We start from the raw sequence: 25651 nt of genomic DNA, 5'->3' as shown, positions 1-25651 counted from the left end.
GGTTGATCCTCCTACCCTGAAAAGACTAGGGAGTCTGTACTCGAGGGTTCACCTTCCGGTGGGGGACTGTCTGGGATTGTCCATGGCACAGTCGCCTGCTGTTGCTAGTGAATCACCTGTTGGATTGAGGTTATATTGTCAGCATGTTCAGCTCCCAGCACAACTTTGATGTTCATGTTTGGCGCAATTAATTTGAGATGACCTGACTTAACCTTGGCATTACTAGGCATTCATGACAGTTTGTCAGCAGTCGAACATGATGTTGAGGTACATACAGGGCTTTAAGTGGGCCGAATCTGTGAAGGAGGCCAAGGTGCATGTGCTGGGCACCGTAATTAATTTTAAAGGGGCCTCGATACGGATCTCTTTCGGGCTCTGTTTTGTGCCCTGGCACAGGTGGTCCATTATTTTTTTCTGGGCTGCAATGACAGTAGGCACATCGATGTGCACATGGTCACACTCCTCACTTCTCACTAGTGGAGGAGTTACGGCATGGTGTCATAACAGGTGAGCATTGTGGGGAAGTGAAATCCTTTAAGGATTAATTTTATCTCTGTATTTCCCTCATTTGGAAACTCAAGAGCAGGAACATCGTTGTGGTGTCACCAGGGCTTTAAGTGGAAGTTTTTTCAATGTAATAAGCAAGCCATAGTTGCTGCTTAGTTATGTTATGCAATTGACATACATTGACAGAGCCAGTATTCCAGACTTGTTGTGTTGTAAGTATCATGTTACTTGTTGTATCACATATCTGGGTGCAATGGCAGAAACAGAAACATGCAAGTCGGGTAGCACAACATGCTGCACACAGATTTTTTGCTAACTTTTTGAGCCACGCCCTTAATTACAGAGGCCACGCACCTTTGTGAGACCCCCCAGTTTTTTCTTCCCACTTAAAGCCCTGGGTTCATACATTGCTCGTTAGCAATGTGACATGGCTAAAGGGCCAATTTCATATGTACAGATATTGTATTTCCGAAAACATGCCCTCTGGTACTAACTTGTTGCACATCCAATTCAGTTCATTTGGGACTTTTCTATGTGTATCTGACTACTATGCCACAACTTCATGATGTGTGTTGTGCTTTTTGTACTTACCTCCTGTGGTTTGTGAGGGTTGACAGAGTTTCCATGCATGTGTTGTGTTGAGCCAAGTCTTTCTGCTTTGAGGCAATGAGACTTGCACATTGGCTTTTTGTGGTCGTTTTCTTGTGTTCGGCTTTGCTGTTAAATGTGATTTCATTAATAACACTGTGAATTGTGTTACCTCTCGATGATATTAGCTGTGTGTGCACTGCCTAAAACATATGGGGGTTTCCAGAGTTGGCTACCAAGTGCGGGATGTGGGGATCATTTGGCTCCATGCTGTTTGTGAAGGGAGACAGAGGGTCTTGTGGGAGTTGTGGTCTTGCTGTCAGGTCTCAACAGCCCCTCCCTAATAAGATGGCTAGCTACCTGTTAGGAGGCACTCTTGACGGTGTTAGCTACCACATGACTGTGGGGTGGGGAGGGTGAGCCATGCTGTTTGTGAAGGAGGCCAGGGTGCATGAGCTGACCAACTACCTGTGGGGTATAGCTGAGTAAGGAAATGCTGTCCTTGTGATCCCTTCATTTTGCAAGCGTGCATTCCACATGAGTTAGATGTGGGCGGGCGATTGGAGTTCTCTTGTTGTGCACAACATTGCATTGCAGTGTGATGTGATCAGTTTGTTAGTACTTACCAGCCTACAGTCTCCCCTTGAATCCTGTGAGGCTCTCTGGATGTATTATGGCAGGCACCTTCACCTCCCATTCAGTGAAGGTTAGTGGTGGAATGGGAAGGCCGCCACCAGTTTTGTGAGCCGCCGCGTGGTGCCTCTGGGCCCGAAGCTTGAGCCGGCCCTTGGGGTCGAGCCACCACCTCCTGATGTCACGCACAGTGCGTAGAGTGGTCCCTGCGGCATTGACTTTGCTGTGGATCCTTGCCCACATCTGATTCTTGCGCGCAAGTGGGGTGTGTTTGACCAGGTTCCCAAACAAATGTGGTTCTCCCCTGATTGTCTCGTCTTCCATCACTTTCCAATCTGTCGGTGGATTTGGGCATTTTCTTGGGGCGCATGGTGCAAATGGGTGAGGGGCGCAAGGTGCAAGGTGGTGGTGGAGATATGTGAGGTGTGTGAGGTGTGTGGGTGAGAGTGTTGTTGTGTGGAGATAGGCGGCTGTGATGTTGTGCTGTGTGAGTCGATGGTGTCCTGTCTCTCTGTCTCGGCTTGTGGTGTGCAAAGGATGTTGATTACGGAAGGGGTTGGTTTTATAGTGTGGTATGTGGGTGTGTCCACTTGTTTGGTGACCTCCAGATGTCTCTTCCATGCTGCGCATGTCTTTCCTTACCAAGAGCAAGTTGGGGTGTATTATTGTGGTGTGTGTGTGTTGTGATTGAGGGCAGCAGGGAGTACAGGCACACTTCAGGCATTGTTGTGGGGTTGGTTCCGTGCTCGGTCCACCAGCTCCACATTCTCATCGTAATTAGCCGTGCGGTCATAACGCAGCAGGAGTGGCCTTTCCAGGCTGTTGAACAGCTTTCCCCGACCACCGCGGTCGGATTTGCAGCTTATCCGACCATGTTGGATGGTATTTTGTGACACCTGGCCTCAGTGGTCTGATTTGGCATACACTGCATCGTCATTTGACCGACGGACATGCCGTGGGGCATGTGGGAGGATTTTTTCCGACACCATGGCGGACGGAAGCCTTTTCCGTCCGGCATCGTAAAGGGCCCCTTATTGCCTATTGCTAGAAATTACCTGAAGTGCAGTTGGATCATTACAGGCTCTTCCAGCTTCAGCAGCAAATGCCTATCTCTCCTGATACTCCAGCCCCAGTATCCTTGAATCTTCAAATCTTCAGTTGCCTTCTTTCATGGAATCTAGAGTACCAGAAAAGCAAAGAAAGACAACAACATTCTGTTTTTTGGATTAACTGGTAATGATTGAGCGTGCAAAACACACTTACTGCCCTTGGGAGGGCTCTTCCTTCCGTCGCTTCTCATAATGCTTCCAAATAGAGCAGCATTATGTGGTCAGGAGAGAGAGTCTCTGCAGAGTCCTGCAAAGAAAAGCATAAATGTGAAGTAAGCTAATTGAAATTGCTTTCAGTGCATTGAGTAGTAACAGTGCTTCTATTGACTATATAGTTGATGACTAGCCTTTAAAGGTAGAAAACCTACATCACAGTGAAGGTTTTGAAGTTACAAGGAATGACAAGAATTCCTGACTATAGAACCTCAACACTCTGAAGTTTCAGTACCCACACAAGGTATTTAGAAGGGAAAGGGGGGCGATGTTTAACGTGGGAAAGGCAAATTCAGGGTTGCCAGATAATCCTTATCTACCTCTCTTTCCAGGGGTTCCTACTCATCAACCTTCATCATACTGGTTAGCAGGAAAGAGAGAAAGAAGCAGCAATCCCATTCATTGAATCATATGCATATTCTAACACTGTTGTTTAATTCCATGCAGCACACCAGATACTTTGTCACCTAAACGGCCAGAAGCCTTTGCTGACACAGGGAATGGTCACGCATGACATGACCAGGCCAGCAAGAGCCATCACAGAGGAAGTCTTCATTTTGTATCTCTAATCTTCTTCTCCAAACCCGCCCCCCCCCCCAAAGTGGGTTGACAGATTCCTAAGTTTCCTCTAGGTATTTGGTCCAGTTAATCCAGGGGTGGAGTTCGGAGCTAAACTCAGTGGCATTATCACAACTCCACGAGATAGCACACCATAAGGTTAGCGCTTTGAATCCTGACAATGTTGTCCAAACAGCTCTGTGTGAGGTTAATTTGCTTTAGTTTACAGTTTCACCCATCTGAGTGCTCTAGCCCTGAATGAGGTGTGAAAACTGTCCCGAGAGCAGAAACAAAGAGCAGAGTGTGGGGAGATGTTACTATTCCTGTGTCAGAGTGACTATTAGGGCAGAAGAGGTGTCCCCTGTCACAGTCAAATATTAGCTGACCCTTGGGCAGGCCCCTTTCTTTGTTCCCCCAGTCAGGCAGGCTCCATTTCCAATGAGGTGGGAGCAGTCTCAGGGCCTGTTGAACTGACCCCAGCGGAGGGGTTTCTAATTTACCTTTCTAGAGATCGGGGTGGGCACACGTGCTCTGCCCAAGGGTTTTACAATCTTGGATTTAGAAAGAGAGAGGCACTGCAGGATTGTTTGCAGTAGGACACATAGAAGTCCGGCAAAAGTGGGTAGGATTACACCTGGGAATGTTTATCGTCTTGCTAAGGAAGGGTCCACAAGTTACTCCCATACACAGATTAGTGCCAGGAATTTAAATAGCAAACACAAGGAGATGATGGACGGAGCACTTAAATAGGACAGGACTTGGTGTCCCCTTCAGAACACTCTGGACATGTGGAAAAAGATAAAAATGGATGGCACCTGCTGTTTGAGACCTGTGAGGGGACCTGAAGGGCTGCACCTGTGTCCTCTTATACACAGGACAAAGAAGCTGGCTTATAGTGTCAGCCACCTGACCTCCAGTTACGCTATGGGGACACACCAATCAGCCAGAAGCCTTTTCCTGAAAGAGCCCAACTGGCCAATTTAAATATGACCATCCCTGGATTTTGCTGGTGGCTTCTGCTGTAGAGAGTCTTGATTCCCCCATCCAAGTGTTGGTCCTGAGGTCTTGGTGCCCTTGACTGTTTCAAAATGTACTCGTCCTAAAATCCTGAAAAATCTGGGACTTGGAAACTATGTGTCTCCAAAGACCTCTGGGGGATTGGAACAAACGTGCCAAGTGGATCCAATCAAGGTGCATTGTCACTGGGCTGAAGATACAGGTTTTGTTTGCTTAGAACTTTTTTGCAGTGGTAAATCTGTTTCAGCGAAACCTCACGGAGAAGGTATCCAGCTTTAATGATCCTGCACCCTTGCCCCGTCAGAAGAATCCGAGCTCCCAAAAAGTGACTAATGCAGCAAAAGTGTCTGGCCGGCAACAGGACTTACCTGGGCATGCATTTTGAATGTTCCTACTCACAGATTTTCCCACCTAAATCAATGATTTCACCGGGACCTCGTCCAACGCCTATCTGACATCAAGGAGCCCTTCTCAGACACAGCCTCCTAAAGGACTTTGATATCCATTTTCATTACTATGGGCCTAATTACGACTTTTGGCTAAGCAGTGGTGTGGCGGTGCCCACCACTATGCCTCTGCTCCCATGAAGGTCACTGCCACCATACCCGCCAAATTACAACCACTTTTGTGGTCTGGTGGGCAGGCAGCATGGTGGTCTCACTGCAGTGCCTCTTTCAAAAGCGGTGGTGCCTTTGAAAGAGGCACCACAATGGGAATGCCACACAGATTTCTGCATGGCATGTCCATGCCGTGCAGCAACCTGGGTGAATGCACACAGTTGTGCCCCCCTGTTTGCATCCCCAGGCTGAGGGGGCACAGGGTTCCCTGTAGAGCCCTCTATCTTTCAGCACCACCAGCCTTTTCATTAAGGAAAGACCTCCATGAAACCGCTGGCTGTCTTGAAACTTGTAATATGCATGACGGTGCTGCAGAGGCACCACCTGCATATTACAGAGCCCCTTACCACTGCCCAACCATTAGAGAACGGCGGTTCCTGGGCAGGGCTGGAGGTCCAGTTATGGTCCACTCACTCAATTTGTAACTGGGCTGTCAGACCATGGGTGAAGGGGTGGATGGACCACCACTGCTGTGCAACCATGGGTCTAGTGGTCTTCGGACTGCCAGACTCAAAATGTTGGCCCTAAGTTTGAAGTTAAAATCTTCGACTGGGTTAAAACTGGTTGATGTATCCAAAGCTAACTCAATAACAGTTGGCTTCTATACACTCCTGGGTCCCGGTCTAATGGAACCAGCTGACCATTTTGGAGCGTATAGCTTGTTGGTGCTATTTCTATTTAAAACTTTAAAAATGAACATCTCCATTCCCTTGTTGGATTTTTGCTGTTTTGGTGTCATTTTGTTCACTAAATGATTCCGTTTTTACAAATTGGAATAACATTTTTATTTTGTTGTCTTTTAAATGTTTTAACTGTTTTGGTGCTTCTAAATACTTTACTATGTTAAGCCTTTCCACTCTGTGCCATACCTTCCAGGGTTTGAGCGGAGGTTTAAATTACTATAATCTTTATTGGACCTAACAAGATAGTGACAATTTTACTAATGGTTGACTCCCATCCATTCCAACAATAATCCACTCTCTCACATTAATTAGTAGCAAGAACTGGGTTGTGACACGTTGAGTTAGTAAGTTTCATTGTGCGAATAAGTTTGCAAAGTCTTCCACTGTCAGAAACTTAGGGGCAGATTTACAACAAAGTAACGCAGCATGGTGCAGCAAGTCATTTTGCTGCACCGTTCTGCGTTAGTTTGGAAAGCACAGAGATGCGACATATTTACAAGAATATGTTGCATCTCTGTGCTTCCCCTGCGCTGGCGCACAAACTGCAGCCATGCGCCGGCGCTGGCACCCTTGCACTATGGTGCAAGGATGCCTGCGTCGTGGGGAGTTTGTTTTTGTGCAGGAAGGAACACCTTCCTGCACAAAAACAATCACAATAGGCTAGGAGATATGAAAACATTTCTCCTCATTGCGCCTCGCTACGCCACATCTAGGGTGGCGTAGCATTCACATGCATCTCCAGATTTACGATTTCTCGTAAATCTGGAGATGTGTCTTGTTTCATGGGTGTTGCGTGGAAACACCCACAGCAACACCCATGGAACGCCCCTTCAACGCACAGTGCTGCGTGTGAAGGGGCCATATTTACGAGGAGAGGAAAAGTCACGCAGGGTGGCTTTTCCTCTCCTTGTAAATATGGAGGAGCCCCCTGCGCCACCAGTATGTCACGAAAAGTGACGTAGTGGTGGCGCAGGGGGCTTGTAAATCTGCCCCTTAATGTATAATTGTGGGTAAAATCTGTGTTTTTTTTAATGACATAAGATGAGGGCAAGTTATTAGGCGTATCACTCACCTTGATACTTCCACAACAGTAGCTGCTTTAGAGCGTATCACTCACCTTGATACTTCCCCAACAGTAGCTGCTTTAGATGTGAACAACTTATCGGTGTTTATTTGGCTAGTGACTATGGGATAGGAGTTACTGATAGTGGGTGAGGCAAGAAGGACAGTTTAGTGAGCTCTCTCATAGGAGTTTTCTTTCGACCTAGCTGATTTATATTTGCCGAAATTGATTTTTGGCAGTGGTAATGTCCTGCGATAATGGCTAACATTGTATTTTTCTCTGTCCATGATCAACTCCTTGTTTTTATAATTTGACTTCTTAATATCTGCAATTTAGTTTAACAAAATGAACGAAACGAAATCCAGTGTTAGATGGACCATCTGGTGAAAGAGGTCACACTACATTGCAAAACCTTGGCACACATTTTCAAGTAAAGCAACACATGTTTTCTATGTATTGGATGGCCACTTTAAGGGCTGTGGTTTATGTTAAGGGCATGGTTTGTAACTTCCCCATACATTTCTTGAATGATGGGAAGAGCCTTGTCACAATGTTTTGGTAGGTCTAGCCTACTATACAGCTTTTAGCTGTCTGACAGGTGAAAGCTTATAACTAGCTTTAGCCCCACCCATTGCTTACCATCGGTTGCCTTTGTTGTCAATCTTATTTGCCTGTCTTTTATGTGATGGCCTTTCTTTTCCATTATGTGTTTGACACTCATTTATTTCTGATTGTCCCTCCCCAAAGCATAGCCGCTTTACTATTCTTTGAATTGGATGACTTAAATCCTTCCATCCCTCCATCCAGCTCCTCTACTGCTTTTCCACGACTCATTGGCTTTATTTGTTTTTTGGTTCTCTCCTAGCTTTCCCCTAGCACAGCCTCAAGAATCTCAATTGGTCCCTTGAATCGCACACTGATCCCCCATTGACTCCTCAGTTGCCCTGACCTCACGGTTCTTTAAAAAATAATGTATATATATAAATATATATATATATATATATATATATATATATATATATATATTTGTTGAAAGACTAATAGAAAATTGCTTTTGAGCATATGATCTAGCACGCGCGTTAATATATCTTGCACTGGAACACAATGGGAAATGATTTCAGAATCTTGGCTTTCTCAATACAAAAATATTAATGATATGATTTTATAAAGCAAGGGCTGCTGGACATGCATTTTAAGTTTAGCAACAGGCACTTTCATATCTTTTTCATCAAAATGTATTTATGTAGGGTTTAGATACTGTCTCTAAGTCTCAAGGAGTTTCTTTAATTCTTTATATTTACAAGGGTATAACCTGTAAATTAGTAGTACAAATTAATGTATTTTTTAAAATCATATTTGTTGATACAAAAATCTTTTATTATTTTTAAACTTTAATATTTTGCATATGAATGAAAAAAATAGGAATTCTTGCTCAACAGCAAACATAAATTTGACCTCATCTTGCAGATAAAAAAAGGACATCTACTGTTCCCATGTTAACCCCTTCAGTGCCCCGCCCTTTCCCCCTCCTGTGCCGGGCGTTTTATTAGCGGGCGGGGTTCATGAAGAGATAATCTCGTCATGGGCACAGCGCAACCGTGCTCCATGACGAGACTATCTCGTCATGGGCATAGAAGAGGTTAATGAGAAGCACAGCCTTGGTGTGCAGACAGGGCAACAGAAATGAGTGTGCACATCAGTAGTCCAGTTGAGATGCAGAGAAGTGATGTATATTGTTCAAGATTATATTAAGCATCTAATCATTTGAAGAAATGAGAAATTGTGTAAGTTTTTTAATGTGATCAAGCAAAGTGCCATTGGCATAATTGGTACCAAGATCAACAGTTTTCAAGATGACTAAAGGAGACTGACCCACCCTTTATCAAATTAAACAAACACCTGGACATTTTTAAATCAAAGGTATTTCAAAGGGGTGCTATTGTGCTGTTGTCAGCTCATGCTGTTGACTTGAACTACCTTTTAGTTCCCTACCTTAATTTACCTACCTTTTTTAGGTCTCGCCTAGGCAGCGCTTGCACTGTCTCGTTGAGACATGCAGTATACAATATAGCGTGGAAGCTTTGTGGAAGCTCTGTCCACTCTCCGCCCATCATTTTCCTTGGCTTGTGTCTTAACTTCTGCCTTCCGATTGGTTGTAGGCTTGTTAGTCCCTCCTTATGATGGACATGTCTTCATTTGTGTCCTTCCACGGCTACTGGCTCCTTTACTGCACAGACTACTTTCTACCCGTGCCTCCACCCCCTTCCTCCTGCAGTCTGATGCCTTCTTGCGCCCCCCTATTGCATTGCCAATGCTTGTTTTATTTGTCTCTCCCTACCCCATCTGAGATCGCTGTTTATTTATTTATGATTAATACAGCCCACGCCAAAGCTTGAACCCTGTTCTCCAGCTCCAAAGTCGGCAGCGTTATATGTTGAGCCACCTCCTCCCTTCGATTGTCTGCACCGTTTGTTTCAGTTGGTTTCAGATGCTACACTTGACCGTGTTTTTTTATTTTATCTGTCTCGCCCCTCCACGTGTGTTGTGGGTTTTTTATGTGTCTCTCCCCACCCCCCTCTGAGATCACTGTTTATTTATTTATGATTAGATGATACAGCCCAGCTGAGGCTCGAACCCTGCTCTCCAGCTCCAAAGTCGTCAGCTTTGTATGTTAAGCCAGCTCCTCGCTTCAAGACCAGCCCCTTAAAGGGGTTTATCTTTGTTTCCCTCACTGAGTCACCCTCCCACCATGTACCCACCCTTAACCCCTTCCTCCTCTCGCTTTCTCCCCTTATTTGTCTTAACTCGGCATGGTGAGTTCCCGATAAATGAATTCTGTGTTTGTTTGCTGGCCTGCTCGGTGGTGCCTGTTTGATTTTTTGCTCTGGTTTCGTCAAGATTGCTTTACGGTTAGATGGACCAAAGCTTTCAGTAAAGCATTCAAAGGCTGTTAGGATGTTGTCATGTTGTAGTTTGCTATCCTCCCACCGTTTTTTGACTCTGCCAAGAGTTTTACTGGATCACGTGTGTTACATTTTATCCTCCTATGGCTCTATGTAGCGTTTGTACATAAATCAGCAATTGGGTGAGTGAGCGCTGTTCCATGCGCGACAAAGTGTGAACACTTGGGGTTGATGATCGCTGTGATTTTGTATTCCGATCCTAAAGTCTTTTATCAGATGATAAAGTGGTAAAGACGAAAAAGTATAGTCTATGACCAGCAGAATTATTTTTATCTCATTTGTTGGAGTACTTTTGCTTGTTAGTTCCTTAACAATCGTTACGGTTTTAATCGAGGTGTAGGTCGCAAGGCCTCCCTTAAAGTGACCGAAATTTGAGTTTCTAGTTGCTGGGAGGTAATATGTTTTGAAGCCTAGCAGGTGAAGTGGATCTGCCAGCCACGTTTCTTAGAGCAGAAGTCAAATTGTTGAAGGTACATCAGCAGAGCGCAGTCCGCAGTCCGCAGTTTTAGTTCCAAGGCTGTTAATGTTCCAGGAGCTAAATTTTAGGTTAGGAATATTTGTTTCCTGTTCTAGTCCCTGTCAGAGGGGCTCCCTTTTTGTGTTAATGGTTTTTGCTATCCAGGACAAATCCTGTAGTGTGTCAGGTTCTCCTTGGCCCTGGATGTCCCGATTGATGAAACAATTTCTCTGCAAAGTCTCTGCTGAGGTACTACATGTCCCCTTAAGCACGGAGATGACGGGCCCAGAACTTCTCCTTCTGCTTGCTCTGCTATTTTTGAGCTCTCGATGGGGGATGAGTAGTGGATCAGGATACCAGACTGCTTGGTGGAGATGCAGTCGGATACCCAGGTTTCAAGTTGGTGCTTTTCCTTGAGAATTTTCTCCACTATTTCTCCAGTTGCCCAAACTGTCTTGGTTGCTTCTTGCTCCAAGAGATGTTTGAAAGTTTCAAATTCTACTGATTCCAGGTCTTGTGAGCCAATCCCTGCCAGACTGCTAATAGCGGATAGTATTCGCAAAATGTTGCCTCGATTTAGGGTGTCTCCTCGTCCTTTGGATTTATACTCTGGGATAAACAAAACTGCCTTGGACATCTCCATTCGGAGCTTATTTAGGAGGGGTTCGGTGCATATGGATTTCTTGTTTTCCCCTGCGCTTGAGGCTGTCACATTTTGCTGTCCTGCCCTTTCTATGGTTTCCGGGCTTTGCTCTGGAACCGTACACTTTCCGAAGTTGAATGTCCATCTTTTCCGAGTGGTATTCCAGCGCCTTGGTTGAGAGCTGCATGGTATTTAAGAGGGAGGCCCATATTTTGTTTTCTCCTGTTGCTGTGTCCTCCTGGCTCCCCTTCGAGCACTTCCTGAGCCTTGAGGGGTAGCTTCGCCTTGGCCCTCGGCAGAGTATGTAGTGACCACGTTTTCCCGTTCTTCTGTCGTGAGGAAAGATGTGTTAGTGACTACGTAGTTCCGGGGGGTCAGGTTGGTTCCGGAGATCTTCATGTTTGCTCCCTATCATTACTACTCTATCCCCCGGGGGGGCAGGTTCTAGCTGTGGTCCGAGAGGTGATCGGTTTGGTGACTGATCAATTGCGGTGGTGGTGGCGGTGGCAATTTTAGCGCTGGAGTCATGGCTGGGGGAGAGTGATAGAAAGGGAGAGAGGCTGCCTGATGGGTGGGTGGGCGGGAGCGGCAAACAATCCAAGTTGTAATAGCACCTAAATCAGTCCGCTCAGGATCAGGTTCCGCTTCGCTCAAGCTCCAGCTCCAGTCCGGGGAGCGAGTGAGCCAAAAGCGGTGGTTGCTGAGTTAACCCTGCGCAGGCCCAGGCAGCACAGGGTCAAGCGCCACTCATGCTCCGGGAGGGTGTGAACCAGAGGGGTGAAGGCAGCTTTATTAGCCCTGCTGAAGCACCGGAGCAGGTGAGCGATAGTGGCTGGGCGACTGAGTTAACCCGCACAAGCACAGGCACAGGCTCAGCTCAAGCACGAGCCCCAGTTCAATCCTCCCGAGCTCCGAGCCCTGTGCTTCATGGCTTCACGGCTCAGGCTCTGACTTCACGGCTCCTCCTCTTCCTCCATGCAGAGACAGTGGGAACTCATGGAGAACTGCAAATCCAAGCACCTAAGACAGCGATGTGACTGGGGTGAGAACCCCCCTTCTGCAGCTTCATGCAGGTTAATGCTAATTAGCTCAGAGTGGTTTCAGCCAGAGAAAGTATAACTTTTTTAAAGTTTATTTTGCTGTATATTTATCAAACATTCAACTTCTCAATTGAATCGGACTTTTAAGAAATATTAAAAACATTGGTTGCGCCATCTATGTAGTTTATTCCTAACCAAAGATACAGAATTAGCTCATTAATGTACTTCAGCTTTTTCTTCATAGAACCTGTGCTATAACCTATTGTTGTTGTTGGTGCATCTTCCTTATTACTGTTCTGTCCCTTGCTGCTCAGCCATGAGTGATGTCACTTGGAATGTTGAGTGTGTGGGACTGGAGGAGTTGGCAGTTGGAAGAGATGGGCTGAGCAGCAGGGAGGCTGCTCCTGGTGGGGCTTATATAGGGGCTTTACAGGAGTTCTACATGGGCTTTATATAAACATTACATGGACTTTGTGACTTAACCAATAAACCTATAACTTGTTCTACGTGACCTGTCTACGAGACATCTTTCATTATTACACCCAGCTATGTCCCTAACATTAAAAATAGCTTATGGGGCTAGCTAGCCACTATAGGAAAATTAAAACATTACACTCTTCTATGGTTTACTATATATTTTTAATGTATTTATTTATTTAGTGTTTTATAGAGTGCAAACGTGACCTGTTAGAGTATCAGAGCGCTTTGCAAGGCTAAACAAGTTGTTTACAAGATTCAGAACAGACGATCATGAGAACGTTTTTCCGTGAAAAACAGGTTATTGCAATGAGGAGGAATAGGCAATCATGGGTGCACTTAAGGGAGTTACCAGAACGTTAGTGGGAGCAGAGGCAGACGGCACTGCACCAGCCTCTGCCCTTTAAAGTGACAATGAAGTAAGAATGAAGAAAAAGGAGACAGCAACAACCATGATACAAGACATTGTGTAGGCTACATCAATTAAATCCAGACTAGCATAAACTGGTAGAGCAAAAGAAATCCTCAGCACACGTCTACGGTGTAACCAGCCTGACAAAGGACATTTTGATGTGACGCAAGACTTAAAAATAAAGAAAGGAAACAAGCACTTAGAATACTGTGTTGAAATTTGTGCATACATTGGGCAGTTAAAAGGTTTGTTACACCCTAGATGTGTGCTGAGGATTTCTTTTGCGTATTCTATTGGCCTTATCCTCCAATATTATTGTTTCTTGAACCAATATATGTGTTACCTCTCCTGAGTGGCACCAATTCTCCTAGTAGTATACCACTGATCATTGAAATATACACGGGTAGAGTTCAAAAAGAGAGTATATTGCTGGACCGCTGAGCTTTATATGCGCTTAGAGTTTATGAAAGGAATTTGCCCATCAGGAAAGTCTTTGCTTCCTTTTTGAATCTTGACAAGGAAGGTATTCTTCTGACGTTACGTGGCAGCGAGTTCCAGATTCTGGGTGCGGCCCCAGAGAAAGCTCTGTCGTATGCTTTCTTCTTCAGGAAGAGGGGTGGTTTTAGAACAAAAACCCTGGCAGACCTGGAGTGACTGTCTACTCCGGAAACCACGATTTTCTGGGGGAGATACGATGCAGAATTAGAGTGTAACGCTTTGTGTGTGATACAGGACAGTTTGAGTTGTTTTCTGGCTTCGTACGGAAGCCAGTTCAGCACCTTGAGGTGCGGAGAGATGTGGTCGAATTGTTTTGAACTGTCAAGAGTCTTGCTGCTGTGTTGGGACAAGCTTTTACGGGAGCCCTTGAGATCTTGGGTAGGCCGGAGAGGGTTAAGCATCCTTAATCGATCCTAGAGATAAATTGTGCCTGTACTGCCATTTTAAGGTCCAATGTATCTAGGAATGGTTTTAGTTTTCTGAGGTAGCTCAGCTGAAACCATGTATTTTTGGCCATTGTGTTGATGTGGGCTCTTATATTCAAGTTCTTGTCCAGTGTGATTCAAAGCAATTTGGCTTACTCCACTATATTCGGGGTGCAGTTCAGCGCGGTGATCGATTTGAACCGTTCAAGTATGTCAGAGGAACTTTTAGGAGGGGATATTAGTAAGAATTCAGTTTTTCGCACATTCAGTTTGAGCTAGCTGTTAGCAAGCCATTGTACAGTTAGCTTTAGAGCCTCGTTCATTGTTTTGATCTCTTTAAGGGATGAGATTTTGATGTAGATCTGTGTGTCATCTGCATACATGTAGAAAGAGATGTTTGCGAAACGCAGTATTTCAGCTAACGGTTCCGGATAGAGGTTAAAAAGAGTGGGGGAGAGAGTTGAAACTTAGGGGACTCCATTCGTAATTGGAGAAGGAGTGGATAGCTTTCAATTAAGTAAGAATCTTTGGGAGCTGTTATGAAGTAAGGATTTAAACCATTCGAGGACAGTTCCCCCTAATCCTATCCTATTTTCAAGATGTTCTAGTAACTACTCATGGTTAACTGTGTCGAACGCCGATGATAGGTCCAAAAGAATTAAGAGACATGTTTTGCCTTGGTCTAGGGCTTGAAGGGTGTCATCTACTATATGGAGAATAGTAGTTTCAGTGCTGTGATCTGGCCTGAAAACAGATTGGCATACGGCTAGCATGTTGAATTTGGCGATGTGTTGGCTAAGTTGTTGTTACACACATTTCTGGAGAACCTTTGCTGGAAGAGGAATAGTGCATATAGGTCTGAAAGTGTGCGGTTCAACAGGATTCAGAATGGGTTCTTTTAATTTAAGATGTGGATGACTTGACCAGCTTTTAGAAAGTCAGGTATGGACCCTTGAGTTAGAGAAGTGTTGATTATTGTAGTTCAGATGGGTATGATAAATTGGTTGGTTGTGGACAATCAGTTGGAGGGGAGCTTGTTGTTGAAGTGGTTGTTTGGTTTTATAGATGCTAGAATTTTCGAGATGATATTGTCATCGTATGGGTCGAAGATAGACCAGTGAGCTTGGTTTTTGGGTGCTGCCTGGTGGATGTGAGTGGAGACGTTGGTTTGTGTCACCAGAGGAAGAGAACGGGCACTAGCGGCGGAATTCAGCTCGTTTCCCAGGGAGTTCAGTCAGTCAGTCAAAATTACTTTATTCGGTTCATAACAAAAACCATAAAAGTATAAATACACCATGGACCATACATTATAAATAACAGTTAAAATAAGCATATGTGAAAACAATATACATAGCACCTGATACAGATTCATGAATTAATAATTTTTTATACTATAACCACATGATTTTCTTCCTTAATCTCATTGAGACTGACAGAAAATTGGCTATGTTAAATATCTCCCAGGTAGAGCCCAACAACTGGAGATACAATAGAGCAGGTTTGACTTGCCTGAATCCTTTGTTTTTAATAAGGGGGATGATAAACTTTTTGCGAATAGGGGACAGATATTTACAGAAAAAGATAAAATGCGCAGTATCTTTGATGGAGAAACCGTCGCAAGGACAAATCTCCAAATCCCTCTCCTTCAACCACCCCGGAGAATCAGTAAGCAGCAAATGAAATTTATTTAATCTGAACCTGGTCAATAAAAAGCGGTGATTCATGTTATTGACGATGACCAGGTATGGTTCAATGTTGTTGGAAGTGGTTAATAGCTGATGAGCCCTTACTGTAGGTTTAAGCAGCTCTTTTTCTTCCCTTTCTGAAATTACCCGCTGCTTATAATTATCCTTCACCCATTGCGCATCCCCCTTAGTTAAATTGTTTGGATGGTCAAATAGTTCTGGGCGGCCTATTTCTCTGGTTAAGTTCTTAACATAGTTCAACCAGGGAATAGCTTTACCATGCTCAAGCGATGTACAATCCTTAAAAATCTCACAATTCAACTCCAGTTCGGGGTTCAATCAAATAGATATCCATTTTAATAATGGGGCTAAGGCTATGCGGTCCGCTAAGTAGTCTATCCCGCATTTCTGATGAACAATATAACCGGGGGTTGACTGAGGAAGAAATAAGATAGATTTTAAAAACGTATCCTCAACCACCTGTTGCTCCTTAACATTTTTAATTCCCCACAAATCAGCACCATACCTTGCTATAGAAATACATTTAGCAACATAAATGTTCAACATAGCCTGCATAGGCTTCACCACCAGTTTGCGTGCAAAATCCAAAACGGCTAAGGTAGACCTAGCAAAGGCATTACGTTTGGCTGCTAATTGAGGGGCCCAGGTAGACTTGTCATCGAAAATAACCCCCAGGTAAGGAAATCTGGTGACCCGAGATAGAACATGCCCTTCACAATGCATAGTCTTAACTCTTTTAGGTTTCCTGCCCACAATCATGACATGCGATTTGGAGAAATTCATGCTTAAATCAAGTGCTTTCATAAAATTACCAAAAGAATCTAAAAGGCATTGTAACCCCACTGCTGTGCGTGCTAACAGGGCGGCATCATCTGCATATAATAATGCCGGGATGGAATACTTGCCCGCCCTAGGAATGTCCTTGCACGCCCTGGTTAAGACAACGCCCAAATCATTAATATAAAGCGAAAAAAGCAGGGGGGCTAAAATACAGCCCTGCCTAACACCATTTACGATTCCGATCTTGCCCGTGCAGTTACCGAGCCGGTCGAATCTAACAGTTGCGCTGAGATCCCTATGTAGATCAGCTAGGAAATACACTATATTTTCATCGATGCCATACTTGAGGAGCAATTCCCACAGTTTCGACCGATTCACGCGGTCGAAAGCCGAGGACAGGTCCATAAAGGCTAAATAAAGCATCCCTTTTTTGGCAAAAGTGTATTTACCTATTAATAAAAGTAGGTTCAGACTTTGGTCTATAGTGCCACGGCCCTTTCTGAACCCATACTGTAAACATGAGAGAGTGTCAGTATCCTCCAGCCAAGCTGTTAGTTTACCCAAAACCACTCGCCCCAGAACTTTTACTGCTGAATCTATAAGGGAGATGGGGCGGTAACAACTAGGATCCCCCCTACAACCTTTCTTAAAAATGGGTATGATTACAGATTCGGACCAGGTGTCCGGAATACCTGCAACACATATCCTGTTAAAAACATTCATTAAAACTATGGACCAGGTCTCAAGATCTGATTTAAAAAGGTCTGCTGGGACACCATCGGGACCCGGAGCTTTATTGCTCGTCATCTTACCGATTGCCTCAGCCACCTCAACTTCAGTAATCGTTAAAGTATATGAATTTACAGAGAGAAGAGGCATAAACAACTCCCCGTTGTTAACCCCTTCATAGACTGACTTAAAATGAGAGCACCACAACTCTTCCCCGATACCACAATCTAATTGGTCATTACAGGGGTCACGAAAGAAAGGTTTATTAACCACAGACCAAAATTTAGCACTATTTCTGAGGACGTCCACGGAGGATAATTCTACCCACGCATCCTCCCGGATCTTCTTTTTTCTAGTTTCCAAGGCTTTTTTATATTCTTTTCTTAGCAAGGCCACAGTGGCCCTGTTCACTGGTTTACAGTTCAGAGCGGCCTTAAGCTTTCTATTCGCTAATGAACAATTCTTGTCAAACCACCCTAACTCAGTGTTATCCTTAGCCTTGACCGAACATCTAAGGTCAGCTGAGATCTGGGAGCAAATTGCAGAATACACCCTTAAGACCTCCTCATTCCCAGCTTCCATGTCCAGAAACGTAATCATCTCAGGTCCGACCTTTCTTTTAAGATTCGTATGAAAGTCACCTGGAATTACTTTGTTCCATCTGATCCTGCGACAATGGTCTGTGGGACGGATATCAGATTTATCAATTCTGTCCTGGACTGTAGCAGGCTTTATAAAGAGATCCGATATGCTGAGAACCATGGGGTTATGGCCACTATAGTGTGTCCCAATTGCTGTATAACCATGGATCATTTCTCCAAGTGTAGTACTGACAAAAATATAATCAATGACTGAATGTTTGCCATTCCCTTTGAAGGTGGGAATTTCCTCATCCTTCATAGGAGGGAGTAACAAACCATGGTCTGCCAAAATCAACTCAAGAAAATCTCCCTGTGCTGAGTGCTCAAAATGAGCCTCTCCTTGCTCTACCGGGCCTAGAGGGTCTGAGGACAGACATTTATCTATACAGCCATGAATATTAAAGTCACCCATGATTATTATAAAACAATGATGTCTATTGGCCTCCTTGTATTCGACCAGGAAACGGGTTAATGCGGCCAAGTGATCGGTTGTGGTAACTCTATCAAATGAATTATAAAAATTAACAATTAAGATATCATCTCCCCCTCTCTGGGAGATTCGTACTGCCAAACAGTTGTGAGATCCCATGTCTAATTGGGCCTGTGTACCAGAAATACTAACTGAGATTAAAATGGCCGGCCCACCCTTTACCCTCCCCATGATGGATGGTTCAGCTGGCACGAAAAACTCGTATACCCATCAATAGTCAGGGTATTCTCTGTGTCCCAGGTTTCTTGGAGACCTATGATGTCTCCAAACCCAATGAATTCTCTCCATGCTGGGTCATCTACTTTATTTTTCAGGCCGGCTATGTTCCAGGTTACCAGTTTTGTTAATATTGTTAGTGGGCCCGGCGGCCCATGATTGATCCCAGCAATATTGGTGTCGTTATTAACCAGTATTACTGTTTCAGGAGCAGCAACTTGGGTGTCCGGGATAATAAGTTCTTCATGTGTCCCTAGTCACTCATTTTCATCTAGGTTGGAAAAAACATCAAATCTATTGGAGACTGGGACAGCATAATCACTAAAACCCCTTCTCATGGGAGGGACATTAGACACTAATCTAGGGTGAAATGGGGGGTAAAAAAACCCTAAAGGGAGAACATTAACATACTCCTTCTGGATTCTCAATGACCCAGCCTGCCTCAATATATCGTCGACCAGCCTAGGTGATCTAAAACTTATGACGATGCAATCTCCCTCTAAACTTTTGTCTATTTTACCCACCCATAGAACCCTTCTGATCATCATAAAATGACTATCAAGATGTTGTCCCAGAACAGTTTTATTGGACAGGTAGTGGAGAGCCTTATTTTTTAAAGAAGTCCAATGTTCCTTTTTGCCACTTTCTAATTTTGGAACGTTAGCTAAAATTATTGTGTAGGGGCAAGCCTCTGCTGGTAACTGTAACGTGTCTCTCTTATGAAAATGTAATAAAGAACCAGACCTCCCCACTCTGTTCTGTGTACCCATTTCCCCTTGCTGGATTGTTCCTGGGGCTTGTGGCACTGAGGGTTGAGTACTTAGTCCAATGCCCTGATTGATAATCAAAGGTGGAGGTTGTTGGAGTGGGGTTATTATGGAGTCCAATAAGTTATTGACAGAAGCTGTAACTACACTTAGCGGGTCAGCTGCCAGGGTACTTGACCCCGTCTTTGGGGCTTTAAGATTGAGATGAGATTCAATTGTATTAATACGATCCTCTATCCGCTTCAAGGTAGCCATTAAAGGCAAAGTAAGCACTCTAAGACGCTCATCTAGAATCGTAATGAAATTTAACATAGATTTCTCACTGGTATTCTCAATATCTGGGTTAATATGGTCATTTTTTCCCTCCCCCATATCCTCTCTAACAGGATGAGGGAGACTAGCTTACGCTTGGACCAACCCAGCTGCAAAATTGCTAGGTCTTGCTAATTTTGCCTGTTTACGACTGCCCTGAGGGTTATTCTTAGCCTTTCTTTTCCCCGTGACAATTTTACCCCCACAGGTCGTCAAATCGGGTCTAGCCCTCAGCTGTCTAGTGCGTACTGCCACAGGAGAAGGGGCAAGACTATCTAAATGTAAAGAAGCGGGTAAAATCGTAAGGCTATCGTCATTACATGATCCATTGGGAATCACACGGTGGAGCACACCATCCAAAAGAGCATCGCTAGCGTTGGGATCCTCCCCGGGTATCAGGGTGATTGTCTGCCTAAGGGGATCTAAGGACAGTCTTCGTTCAACTTGCGCGATCTCCTTGACTACGGCTGATTCTGCCTGTTTTAAATAGCTATCCAAGGTCCCCATACCTGCTGCCCTTTTACTTGCTTTGGTAATCCCTTTCGACATGTTACTAAAGGGAATATAGGTATATTACCCCCTTATAACAAAATCCAAGAGTTCCCAACAGCGATTGCCACACCCCCGGTCAACCCTAACAATAACACAGCCAATAACAATCTTGCAGATGAAAGAAAATAGTCCCAGCCCAGCCTCAATCGGCCTCTGAGGGCCTAAAAGGGCCCGCCCTTTGCCCGGGCTTAGCCCGGCGCCGCCCGCGCGCGTCCCGCGACGCGGAGGGAGCTTGTCCTCTTTTAGCGCCTCCGGACGCGGATGTCTGTGTAGTTGGGGGCGGGCCCACTGCCAGAAATTCTGGGGGCTGTAGTCCGTGAGCTCCGCTCACCGCGCGCTGCAAGCGCCACCACAGCAGCAACGGCGAAGTCCGCAGGCGAGGCCACAGACGCCCGGCAACCCCGCTCCTCTGCCCACAGGTAAGGTGCACGACAACACAAAGTTAGAGATAAGGCTCCCGCTCCACCGAGGGAGCTTGTCCTCTTTTAGCGCCTCTGGACGCAGAAGTCTGTGTAGTTGGGGGCGGGCCCACTGCCAGGAATTCTGGGGGCTGTAGTCCGTGAGCTCTGCTCACCGTGCGCTGCAAGCGCCACCACAGCAGCAACGGTGAAGTCCGCAGGCGAGGCCACAGACGCCCGGCAACCCCGCTCCTCTTCCCACAGGTAAGGTGCACGACAACACAAAGTTAGAGGAGTTGATTTTGGTTTGCAAAGAAGGAGGAGAACTCCTCACAGTTTATTAAAGATTTTGTTGCTTCTTTAGCGGTTTTTGCCTGTTGGTTTGATTGTTGTTTTATCATTTCAAAGAGCTTACGAGGTCTATTCTTAGCGCTCTCCAGTTCCAATCCAAAGAATTCTTTTTTTGATTTTCGAAGGCTCTTGTTGTGTACATTTCTGGTCTTTCTGAGAAGTTTAAGCTGGGGGAGGAGGGGTGTTGTCTCCAGTTTCTTTCTGTTAACCGAAGAATTCTCCTTTCCTTGTTTAGGGCCCCATTGAACCAGGGATTTTTTAGTTTAAGCGGAGCTAGAGAGTCAATTAAATCAGACATTGTTGAGTTGCAGTGCTCTGTAAGATCGCTAACATTAGATAGCGTGGAGAGAGAGGGGAGATTCTTCTCGCATTGGGCTGCCACCTTCTCATAGTCTAGGCTTTTAGTGTCCCTGAGCCAAATGTTCGGTTTCACTACTTTCACTGATCTTTCCTTATGTACACCCGGTATTAGGAAAGTAATAGCGTGGTGGTCTGACCAGTCGCAAGGCGCAGTTGAGGTTAGCCTGACCACCATTTCTTTTGAGATGATCCAGTCCAGCGTGGAGCCTTTCAAGTGAGTTGGTAGAGTGAAGACTTGGGAGTCCAGGCACTATAACTTTAGGGGTCAAAACGCATACACTTAGGCCTGGGCAGCCATACCCCGGTACATAGAGTTTGGAACACACCAGTATCTGTACAAATAAATGGGGGGTGACAATGTGAAAGGAGGAATTTAAACATATACCATAGAATTCACAGGCAGGAAAAACTTTGTTTTACATTACTTGAGGAGAAAAGTCTATCTTAAGGGTCTGTTTGAGGAAAATGTAAAAATTGTCAACTAATGGGTCCTTAAGGCACTGGTCCTTTCACAGGACTGTGACTCCCTACTAGCACCACACGTCTTGGTACCCCACTGGGTTTCCAAATTTGAAAAGTTTTAGCTAAATATTTTGGTCATGATTATTAATCGAAGCATAATACATTAAATCGACTTACTTCAAATTTGTTATTCAGAAATGTATTATCTCAATAAATTGTTATGCTTGTACTGAAGTGTCCCTTAGTGCATTCAGTACCCATTCCCCAATGCATTTTGAACCTCAAGCGATCCTTCATCATGGGGTGTCCTGTAAACGAAGAAAAGCAAAGCAATTCTTTTTTTTTACACATTCATGTAACCATAAATATGATTTGATCCATCTATTTCATCCTAGTGTTATAGTAATGCAATTATGTACTGACTGAGCACACTGTTATTACATCTCACGATCTTAGATAATAATGCAAAAGTTACTGAAATTAAATAGTTCATAAATGAATCCTCATCAGCACTATAAATCGTGGCTATGTTGAAACACAAAACATTTTGGTAATATCACCATTCATATGTATTGTTCATTTTTGAGTCCTACTGTGATTACCATCCACTGGTAGTAACAAACATGACAAACTTGATTAGCATACACTGGTAGCAACAAACCCAGTGGGGTACCAAGAGGAGTGGTGCTCGTAGGGGGGCATAGTCCTGTGATAGGACCAGTGTTTTATGGACTTTTCAATCTGCACCTAAGATCTGAAGGCGACACCCTATAAGCACACCTTTACAGGTACAAATCTGTTTAACAGTAAAACAAGCAGAGGAGTGAGCTGATACATTATTCAAAACAACTAATGGGTCCTGCCATCATTACCTGGTGGGCTTGCTGTCAGTTTTTGTCTGACCAAGAGACTGGTTCTGCCTCTCCAATAAACCTGACCACCTTGTGGTTAGCTCTACATAGGATAGACTAGCTTCTGCTGGGCAAGCTATGCCTTTACCCAGCCAGTCATTTGATTGTTGGCACGCCAACCTAGAAATGATTCTGTAAGTCACTTTGGCACATTTCAGCTGGGTAAACCAAAAACTAATCTATGGTTCAGCGAGGATTATGTGGGGGCTTTTTGTAGTTCAAACTTTTTTATTCTCTAGAGCAATACCTAGCATCTAAGAATCTGGTTTAGAGTGAGATAGTAATGTAAAAAAAAGTCATATTTTTGGGAAAAAGTGCTACATATCGACGAACATCTGGTAGCAGAATTTCTCCCATTATAATATCCCTAGAATGAAGCAAATTCCCTACCACTGCTCTCTCCCAATAAGGTTGATTGAACTTTCTCAAACTGTGAAAGACATAAGATAACACAACATAGAACTGGAGTCATTTTCTCCGCTCCTCACACAGACAGAGCTTTTGCAGTGTTTCATGAGGTGTGCAAGACTCCTATTCTCTTCAGTTTATGTCACATTCCCTTTTTGACGAGGGTAGCTTTTAAAGATAAACCAGTAAGTTGGTTGGTGATGCCTGCTTGCCAACATGGATCTTCCAACTCACAGTTTTTCTTCAGTGTCATGGAATTCCTGACCTGTAGACATTGATATGCTTTCTATTTTTAATGCATTCTTTTCTGTAAAACTCAGAAAGCATTCTGACCTTTTCAAATGTGTATGTGGGTTTATATCTTTATTTAAGTTTACTTTATTCACTGTGGGTGCCTTTAATCAACTGCTTTATTCCACAGAAGCATCATAACATTTGGTAAGCATGTTTAGAGTGTGTTCATTCATTCTCACGCCGTTCAGAAAAGAAGTGGGTTTTATAAGCTAGCTATCCTGCATTGCTTGGACTTGAGGCATTCAAATGGCCTCTTGGACTTGTTTATTTTATTAGAATATAAATACAGCCAAGGCACTGACCGTGTATGACTTACTTCATTGCTTATCCTAAGTGGAAAAGCAGCTGTTGGAGTGTTTTTGTATTTTTTTAAACCTGAACACTATCAAAGCCTTGACTGTGCTTAGCTGTCTTGTCTATGCAAACAGTTTGCTCATGTTTGAAAATAAAAGACACATGGAAATATGCATGATGAGAGACAGTGCAGAAAGCAACCCAGTATAAAGCAAGATAGGGTTGTGTTGTGGCACAATGCCAGCCCACTCTACAGACAGTTGTCGGGCTCACAACTGAGCTAAACTAATTAGAGCCCAGAGCAAGCTCTCTAGCACCTGAATGCCAGGAGTATACCTTTATGGACTGGAGTATAGCAGCTAGAAGACTAAACAGAACATTGTACATAGCTCTTTAGATTGCGACAGCTCTTATAAAGACAGATTGCCTTACATAAATGCGTTGCCTTTGAAATATTAACAGTCTTGGTATTATAATACTACTGATAAGTGCTACATATTTGTATAATGAAGGTTTGTTCCTTATTGAAGCTTTATTTATTAGTCTGCAGGGTTGTTTCTCATGGGAGTGTATTATGTTCCTCAGTGTTATTGAATCCTATGAGATTGCCATTTAGAGACCATCTCACAGTAACACTCCAGAAAAGAATGACATGCCTTGCAATTATTCTGCTCAGTCTGCATAGCCATGTCAGTGGCCCCTATTGCCACTCCAGATGAATATGTGTTCAGCATTCACTCATTACCTTTGACCATTAGGGTTTTAACACAATCCATCACCATCCTAAAGAAAAATGTGTGCATCAATAGTCCTTACCCTAGTTTGAGAACTCTGTGGTATCTATTTTGACTGCAGTTGCCCTGTTCACAACTTACATATTTATGCATCTTGGTGAAGTGGGTGAACACCACTGGACAGGGGATGCCTCTTTCTCAGCAAGGTGGCTAAGGGTGAGTCAATCTGGATGTTTCTCACCTCGCTATTGCAAAGCTGAAGGCAAGTGTATTGCATATGAGTAGCATATGTAAAATATCTGTTCAATAAGGTTTAAATTCTAGCATGTAACTCCATCTATAAAATTAACTTAAGCAATATTGTAATACAGAATGCTCACATGAGCAATTCTTAAAAAGTGCCTAGGAACAGATTTGGAAGGAATAAATAATAGAGCATCAAGAATGCAATGTAAATTTATATGTGTTGTTTAAATACAAACACAATTTTCAAAAGAAATACATGAAAAATAACAATATAAAGTCACATGCTCTCCATGAATTTCAGATAGTTTCAGGAGCTTCTGGATATGGCACAGAGATATTTTTCGGATGCAGTTTAGGAGTATTTGACTGTCTGCAAAGTATAATTAGTATGGTTTTGAAGCATGTTACATAAATATTTGATTCACTCATGAGAATCCATTGTTTTTTAGGTCTCGCCTATGCTGCGTAGTGGACCTTTTGTAATCGATTTGCTTTTTCGACGAAAAACATGCACGTGCTACATTGCTTTCAATAGCAATGCGTGCACGTTTGGCGATTCCCTTGTGTACAGGCGCGCAGGGTTGAGCGCAAGGTTCACGCGCTTGTGTTCTTTTCTTAAAGAGAGCCTTCATCTCAGCAATTTCAAGTAATATTTTTCTCACCCTCGCAGCTCGCTGCCACTCAGCGGCCCTTCTTTTTCCAATATTCCAGCTATAATATTTCTCCACAGAGTTTGCACAGAATGGTTCGGCATCTTCACTTTTTCAGTTAATAATGGGATCTTCTTCAATACTGTTGTTAAAAGTTGTTGACTGTTGTCTATATATTCAATGCTGATGCAGTAATTTTTTTAATCAGTGATTTCTTTCGTTTTTACGATGGTACTGTTCAGAGAACCAAAACTTGTGTTACAATTGCTTGGAACCGTCATCTCTGGTTCAGTTTTCACTTTAGTTACTGTTGCAAGCGCAGGATGTGGAACCAAGGTGCAGGCAGAGGACTCAGTTGGAGCAGCAGGCCGTTTACATGTTGACCCAGAGTGCAACACTTTGTTTACAGGAATCAACATGGTCTGCACCCCTGAAGTAGCTTTCAAT

At 44.0% G+C, this 25651-nt stretch overlaps 1 pseudogene; it reads right to left on the bottom strand.

The window, feature by feature from the left end:
• Positions 1–18193: 18193 nt before the first annotated feature.
• LOC146863895 (YEATS domain-containing protein 2 pseudogene) overlaps positions 18194–25651 on the bottom strand; it is a 34565-nt pseudogene continuing 27107 nt past the window's right edge.

The sequence above is a fragment of the Triturus cristatus genome, chromosome 2_1, assembly GCF_964204655.1.
Source record: "Triturus cristatus chromosome 2_1, aTriCri1.1, whole genome shotgun sequence".
Taxonomy (NCBI): Eukaryota; Metazoa; Chordata; class Amphibia; order Caudata; family Salamandridae; genus Triturus; species Triturus cristatus.
The sequence above is the reverse complement of the archived record's forward strand: the minus strand, read 5'-3'. Positions and strand labels throughout refer to the sequence as shown.